This window comes from Lontra canadensis, unplaced genomic scaffold, assembly GCF_010015895.1.
Source record: "Lontra canadensis isolate GAN:19392208 unplaced genomic scaffold, GSC_riverotter_1.0 scaffold75, whole genome shotgun sequence".
Classification (NCBI taxonomy): Eukaryota; Metazoa; Chordata; class Mammalia; order Carnivora; family Mustelidae; genus Lontra; species Lontra canadensis.
In genome coordinates this window covers 6,232,343-6,244,467 of record NW_022631069.1, presented here as the reverse complement: position 1 = coordinate 6,244,467, position 12,125 = coordinate 6,232,343, and the positions used below count along the sequence as shown (strand labels likewise).

Sequence of the window (12,125 nt, the reverse complement as noted above, 5' to 3'; positions counted from 1 at the left end):
CTATCAAAAGACACAGGGGGACAGAATGGACTAAAAACGAACAAACAAGACCTATTTATATTCTGCCTTTAAGAGACTCATTTTAAATCTAAAGTCACCTGCAGATTGAAAGCCAGGGGCTGGAGAAACATCTATCATGCAAGTGGATGTCAAAAGAAAGCCTGAGTAGCAATACTTGTATTGGACAAAAGAGACTTTAAAACAAAAACTGGAACAAGAGACAAAGAAGAGCACTATATAATAATGAACAGGACAATTCAACAAGAAGATGTAACAACTGTAAATATTATGCACCCCACACTGGAGCACCCAAATACATAAAGTAGTTAATAACAAACTTCAAGGAACTAAGCAGTAATATTACAAATATAGTAGGGGACTTTAGCACCCCACTTACATCAATGGACAGATCATTTAAACAGAAAATCAACAAGGAAATAATGGCTTTGAAGGATATCCTGGACCATATGGATTTAACAAATATATTCAGAACATTCCACCCTAAAACAGCAGAATACACATTATTTTCAAGTGCACATGGAACATTGTCCAGAACAGATCACATATTGGGCCAAAAAACAAACTGCAAAAATTCAAAAAGATCAACATCATATCATGCATCTGAACACAAAGGCCAGCATTACTCGTGAAAAAAACCCTCTACAAAGTAGTCTAGTACCTCAACATAATAAAGGCCTTATATGAAAAACCCACAGCTAACATCATACTTAATGGGGAAAAACTGACAGCCTTCCCCCTAAGGTCAGGAACAAGACAAGGATGTCCACTGTCACCACTTTTATTCAACACAGTACTAGAAGTCCTAGCCACAGTACTCAGACAACAAAAAGAAACAAAAGGCATTCATATCAGTAAGGAAGAAGTAAAACTTCCACTATTTGCAGATGACAAGATACTCTATATAGAAAACCTGAGAGACTCCACCAAAAAACTGCTGGAACTGATAAATGAATGCAGTAAAGTCACAGCATACAAAATCCACATACAGAAACCTATTGAATTTTTATATGCCAATAACAAAGCAGAATTTTTTTTTTAAATCACATTTACAACTGCACCCAAAATAATAATGTACCTAAGAATAAACATAATCTAAGAGGTGAAAGACCTGTACTCTGTACAAGACTTCTATACAAAGAAATGAAAAGACATTCTCTGTTCATGGACTGAAAGAACAAATATTGTTAAAATATCTACTACCCAAAGCAACCTACACTTTTAATGCAATCCCTGTCAAAATACAAACAGCATTTTTTTACAGAACTAGAACAAACAATCCTAAAACTTATATGGAACCACAAAAGACCCTAAATAGCCAAAGCAATCTTGAAAAAGAAAAGCAAAGCTGAAGGCATTATAATTCTGGACTTCAAGTTATATTACAAAGCTGTAGTGATCAAGCAATATGGTACTAGCACAAAAACAGACACAGATCAACAGAACAGAATAGAAAACCCAGAAATAAACCCACAATTATATGGTCAATTAATCTGTGACAAGGCAGGAAAGAATATCCAATGGGAAAAACACAGTCTCTTCAACAGTGTTAGGAAAACTAGAGAGCAACATGTAAAAGAATTAAACTGGACCGCTTACTCACATCATACACAAAAATAAATTCAAAATGGATTAAAGACCTAAATGTGAGATCTGAAACCAAAAAAGTCCTAGAAGAACACAGGCAGTAACCTCTTTAACATCGGCTATAGCAACATCTTTCTAGATGTATCTCCTGAAGTAAAGGAAACAAAAGCAAAAATAAACTATTGGCCAAATTAACAAGACAGTAAACAATGTGTGTTGGAGAGGATGTGGAGAAAGGGGAACCCTATTACACTGTTGGTGGGAATGCAAGTTGGTGCAGCCACTTGGGAAAACAGTGTGGCGATTCCTTAAGAAATTAAAAATAGAGCTTCCCTATGACCCTGCAATTGCACTACTGGGTATTTACCCCAAAGATACAGATGTAGTGAAAAGAAGGGCCATTTGTACTCCAATGTTCATAGCAGCAATGGCCACGATCGCCAAACTGTGGAAAGAACCAAGATGTCCTTCAACGGACGAATGGATAAAGAAGATGTAGTCCATATATACTATGGAGTATTATGCCTCCATCAGAAAGGACGAATACCCAACTTTTGCATCAACATGGACGGGACTGGAAGAGATTATGCTGAGTGAAATAAGTCAAGCAGAGAGGGCCAATTATCATATGGTTTCACTTATTTGTGGAGCATAAGAAATAACACAGGGGTCATGGGGAGATGGAGAGGAGAAGGGAGTTGAGGGAAATTGGAGGGGGAGATGAACCATGAGAGACTATGGACTCTGAAAAACAATCTGAGGGTTTTGAAGGGGCGGGGGGAGGTGGGAAGTTTGGTGAGCCTGGTGGTGGGTATTGTGGAGGGCACGTATTGCATGGAGCACTGGGTGTGGTGCATAAACAATGAATTCTGGTACACTGAAAAGAAATTTTAAAAATTTAAAAAAAAAATAAAAATTAAAAAAATTTAAAAATAAACTATTGGGACTTCCTCGAAATAAAAAGCTTCTATGCAGTGAAGGAAATGATCAATAAATCTAAAAGGCAATCTACAGAAGGGAGAATATATTTGCAAATGATAGAGCCAATTAAGAGTTCGTATCCAAAATATATAAGGAACTTATAAAACCTAACATCTAAAACAAAAATAATCCAATTTAAAAATGGGCAGAAAATATGAACAGACACTTCTAAAAAGAACACATATAGATGGCCAACAGACACATGAAAAGACACTCAACATCACTCATCATCAGGGAAATTCAAATCAAAACTACAATGAGATATCACCTCAAACTCCTCAAAATGGCTAAAATCAACAACACAAGAAACAAGAAGTATTGGTGAGGATGTGGAGAAAAAGAACCCTTGCTGCACTGTTGGGAATGCAAACTGGTGTAGCCACTCTGGAAAACAGGATGGAGATTCCTCAAAAAGTTAAAAATAGAACTACCCTATGATTCAGCAGTTGCACTACTGGGTATTTACCCAAAGAATATCAAAACACTGGGGGGCCTGGGTGGCTCAGTCAGTTAAACATCTGACTTCAGCTCAAGTCATGATTTCAGGGTCCTGGGATTAAGCCCTTCATCAGGCTCCCCACTCAGTAGGAAGTCTCCTTGTCCCTCTCCATCTCCCCCTCCCCCAGCTTGTACTCTCTCTCTTAAATAAATAAAATCATAAAAAAAATCAAAACACTAATGCAAAGAGATATATGATCCCAATGTTTATAGCAGCACTATCTATAAGAGACAAGATTGATGAATGGATAAAAAGATGTGGTATAGGGCGCCTGGGTGGCTCAGTGGGTTAAAGCCTCTGCCTTCGGCTCAGGTCATGGTCCGAGGGTCCTGGGATCGAGGCCCGCATCGGGCTTTCTGCTCAGCAGGGAGCCTGCTTCCTCCTCCTCTCTGACTGCCTCTCCGCCTACTTGTGATCTCTCTCTCTGTCAAATAACTAAATAAAATCTTAAAAAAAAAAAAAAAGATGTGGTATACACACACACACACACACACACACACACACACTGGAATATTATTCAGCCATAACAAAGAATGAAATCTTGGGGCACATGGGTGGTTCAGTCAGTTAAACATCTGCCTTCAGTTCAGGTCATGATTCCAGGATGCCTGCTTTATGGAGAGCCTGTTCCTCCCTCTCCCACCTCCCGCCCCTATTCATGCTCTCTTTCTCACTCTCACTCTCTCAAATAAATAAATAAAAATAAAAAATAAAGAATGAAATCTTGCTATTTGTAATGGCATGGATGGAGCTAAAGTGTATAATGCCAAATGGAATAATTCAGTCAGAAAAAGATAAATTTGATATTATTTCACTCATATGAAAACAAATGAGCAAAGAGGGGAAAAAAAGAGACAAAGAAACAGACTCTTAACTATAGAAGACAAACTGATGATTACCAGAGGAGAGAGGATGGGTTAAATAGGCAATGGAGATTAAGGAGTCTCTACTTGTGAGGACCACTGGGTAACTAAATTAAAACCTTTTAAAGAAAAAAAAAAAAAAGGCAGCAAGAGAAAAGCAACCAGTTACCTACAAGAGAAACCCCACAAGGTCATCATCTGATTTTTTTTAGCAGAAACTGCATTCCAAAAAAAGGTAGCATGATATATTCAAAGTGCTGAAAGGAAAAAACCTTCAACCAACAATATTGTACACAGAAGGGTCATCATTCAGAATTGAAGGAGAGATAAATTTTCCCAAACAAAAGTTAAAAGAGTTTATCACCACTATCTGGTCTTACAAGAAATGTTAAAAGGACTTAAGTGGAAAAGGCCAAAACTTTAGTTGGGTCTAAAAAATTTATGAAAACTAAAACTCACACTGGCAAAAGCAAACATAGTAAAGGTAGCAGATCAATCACTTGTAAAATTTGTATGAAGGTAAAAGACAAAAGTAGTAAAATCAATTATATCTACAATAATTAGTTCAGGGATACACAAAATAAAATGTAAAATGTAACACCAAATACATAAAACATGGAGAAGGGGGGTAAAATGTATTACTTTTAGAATGTGTTTGAACTTAAGTGAACATGAACTTAAAATAGACTCCTGTATACATAGGATGTTATACATAAACCTCATGGCAACCACAAACCAAAAACCCATAATAAATACACAAAAAATAAAGAGAAGGAAATCTAAGCCTAACACTAAAGAAATCATCAAATCACAGGAGAAGAGAGCAAAAAAGAAGAACGGGGACAAACCACAAAAATAAATGAATAAATAAAACAACAAATGGCAATAAGTACCTACCTATCAATAACTACTTTAAATGTAAGTGGACTAAATGTTCTAGTCAAAAGACCTAGGGTGACTGAATAGATGGGGGAGAAAAAAAAAAGGACCCATCTATATGTTGCCTAGAAGAGACTCACTTCAGACCTAAAGATACAGACTGAAAGTGGAGAGAAGGAAAAAGATACTCCATGCAAATGGATCCAAAAAAAGCTGGGTAGTAATACTTATATCAGAAAAAAATAGACTTTAAAACAAAAACTATAACAAGAGACAAAGAAGGCATTATATAATATAAAAAAAATTAAGCCTACAAGAAGATATAACAATTATAAATATGCACCCAACATAGGAGTACCTAAATATATGAAGGAAATACTAATAGATAAAAAGGGAGAAACTAACAGTAATGCAATAATACTAGGGGACGCCCCACTTCCATCTAAGAGGAAAGTTTATAACATCACAGGCCTACCTTAAAGAATAAGAAAAATCTCAATCTAATCTTACACCTAAACAAATAGAAACAGAAGAACAAATCTTAAAGTCAGTAGAAGGAAGGAAATAATAAAGATCAGAGTTGAAAAAATGGAGACTAACTAAACAATAGAAAAGATCAATGAAACTAAGAGCTAGTACTCTAAAAAGATGAACAAAACTGATAAAACACTGGACACTCATAAAGAAAAAAAGAGGACCCAAAATCAAAAATGAAAAAGAAGTTACAACTGACACCACAGAAATACAAAACATTACAAAAAACTACTACAAAAAATTATATGCCAACATATTAGACAACCTGGAAGAAACAGGTAAATACCTAGAAACACACAATCTTCCAAAACTGAGAAGGGAAGAAAAAGATAATTTGAACAGACCAATTATTAATAATAAATTGAATCAGTAATCAAAAATCTTCCAACAAACCAAAGTCTAGGACCAGCTGGCTTCACAAGTGAATTCTACCAAACATAAAAAATAGAGTTAATACATACCCTCCAACTCTTCCAAAAAAGTTGAAGAAGAAGGAATGCTTCCAAATTCATTCTATAAGGCCAGCATTAACCTGATACCAAAAAGAAAAACACTATGAAAAAAGAAAATTACAAGCCAATATCCTTCATGAACATGATGCAAAAATCCTCAACAAACTAGTAGAAAATTGAATTCAACAATACATTAAAATGATTATTCACCATGATCAAGTGAGATTTATTTCAAGTATGCAGGGATAGTTCAATATCCACAAATCAGCCAACATGATACATCACGTCAAAAAAAATGATTAAAAAATCATATGATCATCTGGATGGTAGAGAAAGCATTTGATAAAATTCAGCATCCATTCATGATAAAAACTCTCAACAATGTGGGGATAGAGGGAACATACCTCAGTAAAATAAAGGCTATATATGAAAAACACACAGCTAATATCGTACTCAAGGGTAAAACCTGAAAGCTTCTCCTCTAAGATCAGAAACGAGACAAGGATATCCATGCTCACCACTTCTATTTAACATAGTACTAGAAGCCCTAGATGCAGTAATCAGTCAAGAAAAAGAAATAAAAGGCATCCAAATGGTAAGGAAGAAATAAAGCTGTCACTATTTGCAAATGACATAATGCTATATACAGAGAGACCCTCAAGACTCCACCAGAAATTTAGAATAAATGAATTCAGTGAAGTTTTAAGATACAAAATTAATATACAGAAATATGTTGCATTTCTATACACTAATAATGAATTGTAAGAGAAATTACAAAAACAAATCTCATTTATAATAGTACCAAGAACAATGAAACACTTAGGAATAAATTTAACCAAGGAGGTGAAAGGTCTGTACTCTGAAAACTATAAGACATTATTAAAGAAATTGAAGATGATACAAATGAAAAGATATGCCATGCTCACATATTGGAAGAATTAATATTGTTAAAATGTCCAATACTATCCAAAGCAATCTATAGGTTCAGGGCAATCCCTATCAAAATATCAAAAGCATTTTTCATAGAACTAGAACGAATAATCCTAAATTGGTGTGGAACTCCAAAAGTCCCCAAATAGTGAAAACAATCTTGAGAAAGAAGAACAGGGGTGCCTGGGTGGCTCAGTGGGTTTAACGCCTCTGTCTTCAGCTCGGGTCATGATCCCAGGGTCCTGGGATCGAGCCACGCATCAGGCTCTCCGCTCAACAGGGAGCCTGTTTTCTCCTCTCTCTCTGCCTGCCTCTCTGCCTACTTGTGATCTCTGTCAAAAAAATAAATAAAATCTTAAAAAAAAAAAAGAGAAAGAAGAACAAAGCTGGAGGTAAACAATATTAGATTTCAAACTACAATACAGAGCTATAGTCATGAAAACAGTATGGAACTGACACAAATAGAGACACACAGATCGATGGAACAGAATAGAGAGCCCCAAAATAAACTGTACTTACATGGTCAATTAATCTACAACAAAGGAGGCAAGAATACACAACAGGGAAAAGACAGTCTCTTAAATGAATGGTATTGGGAAAACTGGACAGCTACACACAAAAGAATGACACCAGGCCATTTTCCTATACTATCCACAAAAATAAAATTGATAAAAGACCTAAATGCAAGAGCTGAAAGAGTAAAACTCCTAAAAGGAAATATAGGCAAGTAATACTCTTAAACATTGACCTAACAGTACTGTTTTGGATATATCTCCTCAGACAAGGGCAACAAAAGCAAAAATAAACAAGTGGGACTGTATCAAAATAAAAAGCTTTTTCCAACAAAGAAAACCAAAAACAAAACAAAACAAAAAACATTCTACAGAATGGGAGAAGATATTTGCAAATAATATACTTAGTAAGGATTAACATCCAAAATATATTTAAAAACCCATACAACTCAATGCCAAAAAAACAAACAATGGAATTTAAAAATGCACAGAAAATCTGAATAGATGTTTTTCCCCCTATAAAAAAGACATATAGAATACTGACACATGAAAAGAACCTCATCATCTAATCATCAGGAAAATGCAAATCAAAACCACAGTGAGATATCACCTGACATCGGTCAGAATGTCTAGTATCAAAAACACAAGAAATAACAAGTGTTGGCAAGGACATAGATAAAAGGGGATCCTCTTGCACTGTTGGTCTATTGTTGGGAATGTACATTTGGTGCCGCCACTTTGGAGAACAGCATGGAGGTTCCTCAAAAAATTAAAAAGACAAATAACATATGATCTAGTTAATGTGAATGTTAATTCTCTCCTATGTACTTGCCCAAACAAAACAAAAACATTAATTTGAAAAGATATATGCTTCCCTATGTTTCTTACAGCATTATTTACAATAGCCAAGATGTGGAAGGAATTTAAGTATGGACAGATGAATGAATAAATAAGACATTGTGTATGTACACACACACACACACACACACACACACACACACACACATACTCTAGAATATTACTTAGCCATAAAAATAATGAAATCCTGCCATTTGTGACATGGATAGACCTAAAAGGTGTTATGCTAGGTGAAATAAGACAGAGTAACACAAATACCAAATGATTTCACCTCTATGTGAAATCTAAACGACAAAACAAAATAGAAAACGGACTCATAAATTCAGAAAACAAAGTGGTGGCTGCAAGAAGGGAGGGGAATAAGAAGATGAGTGAAATAGGCAAAGGGGATTAAGAGGTACAAAATTCCAGTTATAAAGTAAATAAGATTTTAATTGATTGTAAATAAAATGGGGTGTAAGTACAGCATGGTGAATGCAGTCAATAATATTGTAATAATTTTATATGGTGACAGATGGTAACTACACTTATTATGGTGAGCATTTTATAATGTATGTAAATGTCGAGTCACTATATTATACACCTGAAACTAATGTAATATTGCATAACAACTATACTTCAATTAAAAGCAAGTAATTTTGGGGCACCTGGGTGGCTCAGTGGGTTAAAGCCTCTGCCTTCGGCTCAGGTCATGATCCCAGCATCCTGGGATCGAGCCCCGCATTGGGCTCTCTGCTCTGCGGAGAGTCTGCTTTCTCTTCTCTCTGCCTGCCTCCCTGCCTGCTTGTGATCTCTCTGTCAAATAAACAAATAAAATCCTTAAAAAAATAAAATAAAATAAAATAAAAGCAAGTAATTTTTTAAAAAGAAATAAAGGACTTCTCTTCAGTAAAAATTTTTAAAAAACAGGATGATCAGATTGTGTTAAGTGGCCTGAAGGAAATGAATAGGGCCATATAACTGACAACAAGGAGAGACAGGGAACGACTTTCAGGTCATCAGAGGAACAAACAACTGAGCAGCCATTCAGGGGAGAACAGAAGAAAATGTATGGTGGACACAAATCTGATATGGGAAAGAACTTGGTGTAATGGAGGAACAGAGGGAAGCCAGTGTGATTATACGGTATTGAGGAGTGAAGCTAGAAATGGAGGCAAGCCTAATAATGAAGGACCTTGGAGACCACCACAGGGAAAGCCAGGAAGGGCTTTAGTAGGAATGATCTAGGTATACAGTTTCCATATCTTTAAGCTCATTCATGTGGCTGTGGAGAACCAACTGTAGGAGGAAAGAATGGAAAGGCTCAGCATGTTAATTCAATTGAAAGTGAAGGAGGCTTAACCTAGTAGCAGAGGAAATGTAGCACTGACACAAAAGAGAGGAGCCCCAAGAAGAAACCCTAAGCAACTGAGTAAACTTTGTACAATTTACCAAGGTGGGTAAGACACTTATTCTCCCACCTTAAACAACAACAACAAAAAAAGGAAAAACATATATAAAAAACGGGTTTTAAATCTTGCACAACAGAAAGTATAGGATAAAGGAATTAAATGAATTGTGCCCCATGACTACCCCAGATTACTGCTTAGATGCCATTTCTAGGCTGCAGTTCAGGAAGGGGGAACCCAAACTGAACCAAGCAGTCTTGCTGTGTCGAGGAGACAAAGTTAAGAATTTGGAAAGATCAACACAGCTGGAATTTACAAAACAGAGTACCGGAAAGAAGACAGCTGCATAGAGATGACAGTACCAAAAAAACATGTAGAAGATTCCTTTCAAGTCCTTAGGTAAGTACTGATCAGCATAATACTTGTTGGGAAATATCAAACAACAGGGAAAGGACTACCAAAAAGACGTGGCAGAGAAATTCTGAGCTGGGAATAGTCTGTGTTCCCACGGTCCAACTGGAGAAACCTCATATAATAAACAGGACACTGGGTTGAATACTCAGGAGGCTATTGCTTCAGTAGGGGAGAAAAGGAGCCCTGACTACAGGCTGCTCTGGTCCACCTAACAAAGCTTCTAAGCAAGCCTTGAAATGATCAAACTGTTTCCAAGTAACTTGACGGTACTCCAACACAAAGCTCAAGAAGATTTAAAAGAATACACATATGTACACAAAAACCCAACATCCAACAGTATAAAACACACATTCAATTTAAAAATTACCAGGCATGCAAAGTAGCAGGAAAATATTATCCAAAACAAGAAAAATCAAGAATTAAAAACAAACCCAAAAATAACACAGATGTTAACTCTTTTAATGTCCTTATTTACTATTCCTATTGTAAATACATTTATTATGTTAAACAAGGTAGAGAAAAGAAATAGTATATTAGGGAGAGACATGAAAGATTTTTTAAAAATCAAATTTCCACAGACAAAAAATACATTATTTAAGGTTAACAGCAAATTCTGCACAAAAAAGTGCAGAAGAATAAGTTGGTGAACTTGAAGGCATGGCAACAGAAATTATCCAAATTTCAACACAGAGAAAGAAGACAGGAAATGTACAAATACATCAGTATGCTGTGGGACAACTTCGAGCAGACCAACATACATGTAAATTAGAGTCCCAGAAGGAGGTAGGAGAGAGTGGGGTAAAGAAAACTTATTTTAGGAAATTTTCCTAAAAAATGCTAACAGCCAAAATTAAACTATATAAATCCACAAGTCCAATAAGTGCAACTAACCCCAAGCACAAAAATCATGAAGAACACTACACCAATGCACATAATTAAACTGTACAAATTAGATGATTAAAAATCTTAAAAGCAGCAGAGATTTAAAAAGATAAGAACGACAGCAGACTTCTCATCAGAAACAACACAATTCAGAAGGCAGTGGAGCAACAACTTTAAAACTAGAGTTTTAGACCCAGCAAAAAGATCTTTCAAGTACAGATTCAAAAAAATCTTCCTCAACAAGGTGGGCCTGGACACCTTGCTAAAAGGATTTTGGATTTTTATCTTCAAAGTAATTGTAAGCAACTAATAGATTCTAAATGATGCGACCTACATTTTCAGAAAGACACATTAGCTTTCTACGAAGAACAGACTGGGCTGGGGGGACAAGGGGTAATACATACGTAAGAGCAAAGGCAGCATAAACTTGTTCACCAAAACAATGAATGTTGACATTGACTGGGGTCGTAGAAGTGGGTATGGAGAACAGTGGGCTGATTAGAAAAATATCTAGAAGGTAGTTATTCAAAGACTTGGTGCCTGGATGTGAGGCTGAAGGAAGAGGAAGGAATCAAGAATGATTCCTGTTTCCAACATGAGCAACTGTACTTCTATATAATTTTATCCACCTGAAAAAATAATGTAAACCATTTACACACTATCAAACCTGTAACTGAAACAACTCTAAGAGTAAACTATTCTAAATGCTGCATTTAAACTGAACAATTCACTGGGTAAAAGTTGCAAATAAAAACCAAATAGCATTTTTTGTAGCAGAAAAAGCTACAGGCATGAGCTTTGTTCATCTGAAATTTGCACTGAGCTCAGTCTTGCATGGACACAGTTGCTATTGTTGCTTATGGAAAATAGTAAAAGCATGATTTCTTGGAGTCATCTGATGAGATCCTGAAGTGCCTTTACAGAAGAGTTGCTTCTACAGGCAAATCACTATATAGGGGCTGTACATTTAAAAGAAATTATAACTCTCATGCAGCATTTAAAAATGGCTGCAAATTTTTAGTAATCCCTCCTAGGTCAGCAACCTTGCTTCCTATGTTTCTATGTTCACAGTTAGGAATCTACTGGTGAAAGATTTTTTAAAGGTCTTAAATAGTAACAACAAATGTTTGTTGTGGATTTACAAAGGACTACGCACTATATGTTAAGTACCTTCCATGATAATTGCATTCAACCTTAAAAACTCTATTAGGTAGTAGTTATTCCCATTTAACAGATGGACAGAGGTTAAGTAATTTGCCTTAGATTATGAAGCTAGTAAACTGCAGAGCCAAGGGCATGAACCCAGATAGGTCTGACCTCAATCCCTG

The 12,125-nt window shown here is 35.9% G+C and overlaps 1 protein-coding gene across 6 annotated transcripts in view; it reads right to left on the bottom strand.

Annotated features, from left to right (window-relative positions):
- PHTF1 (putative homeodomain transcription factor 1) overlaps positions 1-12,125 on the bottom strand; it is a 66,417-nt gene that overhangs the window by 8,047 nt on the left and 46,245 nt on the right. For 5 of the 6 annotated variants that reach the window (XR_004385445.1, XR_004385443.1, XR_004385447.1 and 2 more), the window contains one exon: positions 5,823-5,893. The exons of the other annotated variant lie outside the window; for it this stretch is intronic. The gene's annotated coding sequence lies outside the window, so the exon portion shown is untranslated. The remainder of the gene's footprint in view (positions 1-5,822; positions 5,894-12,125) is intronic. 6 annotated transcript variants of the gene reach the window in all.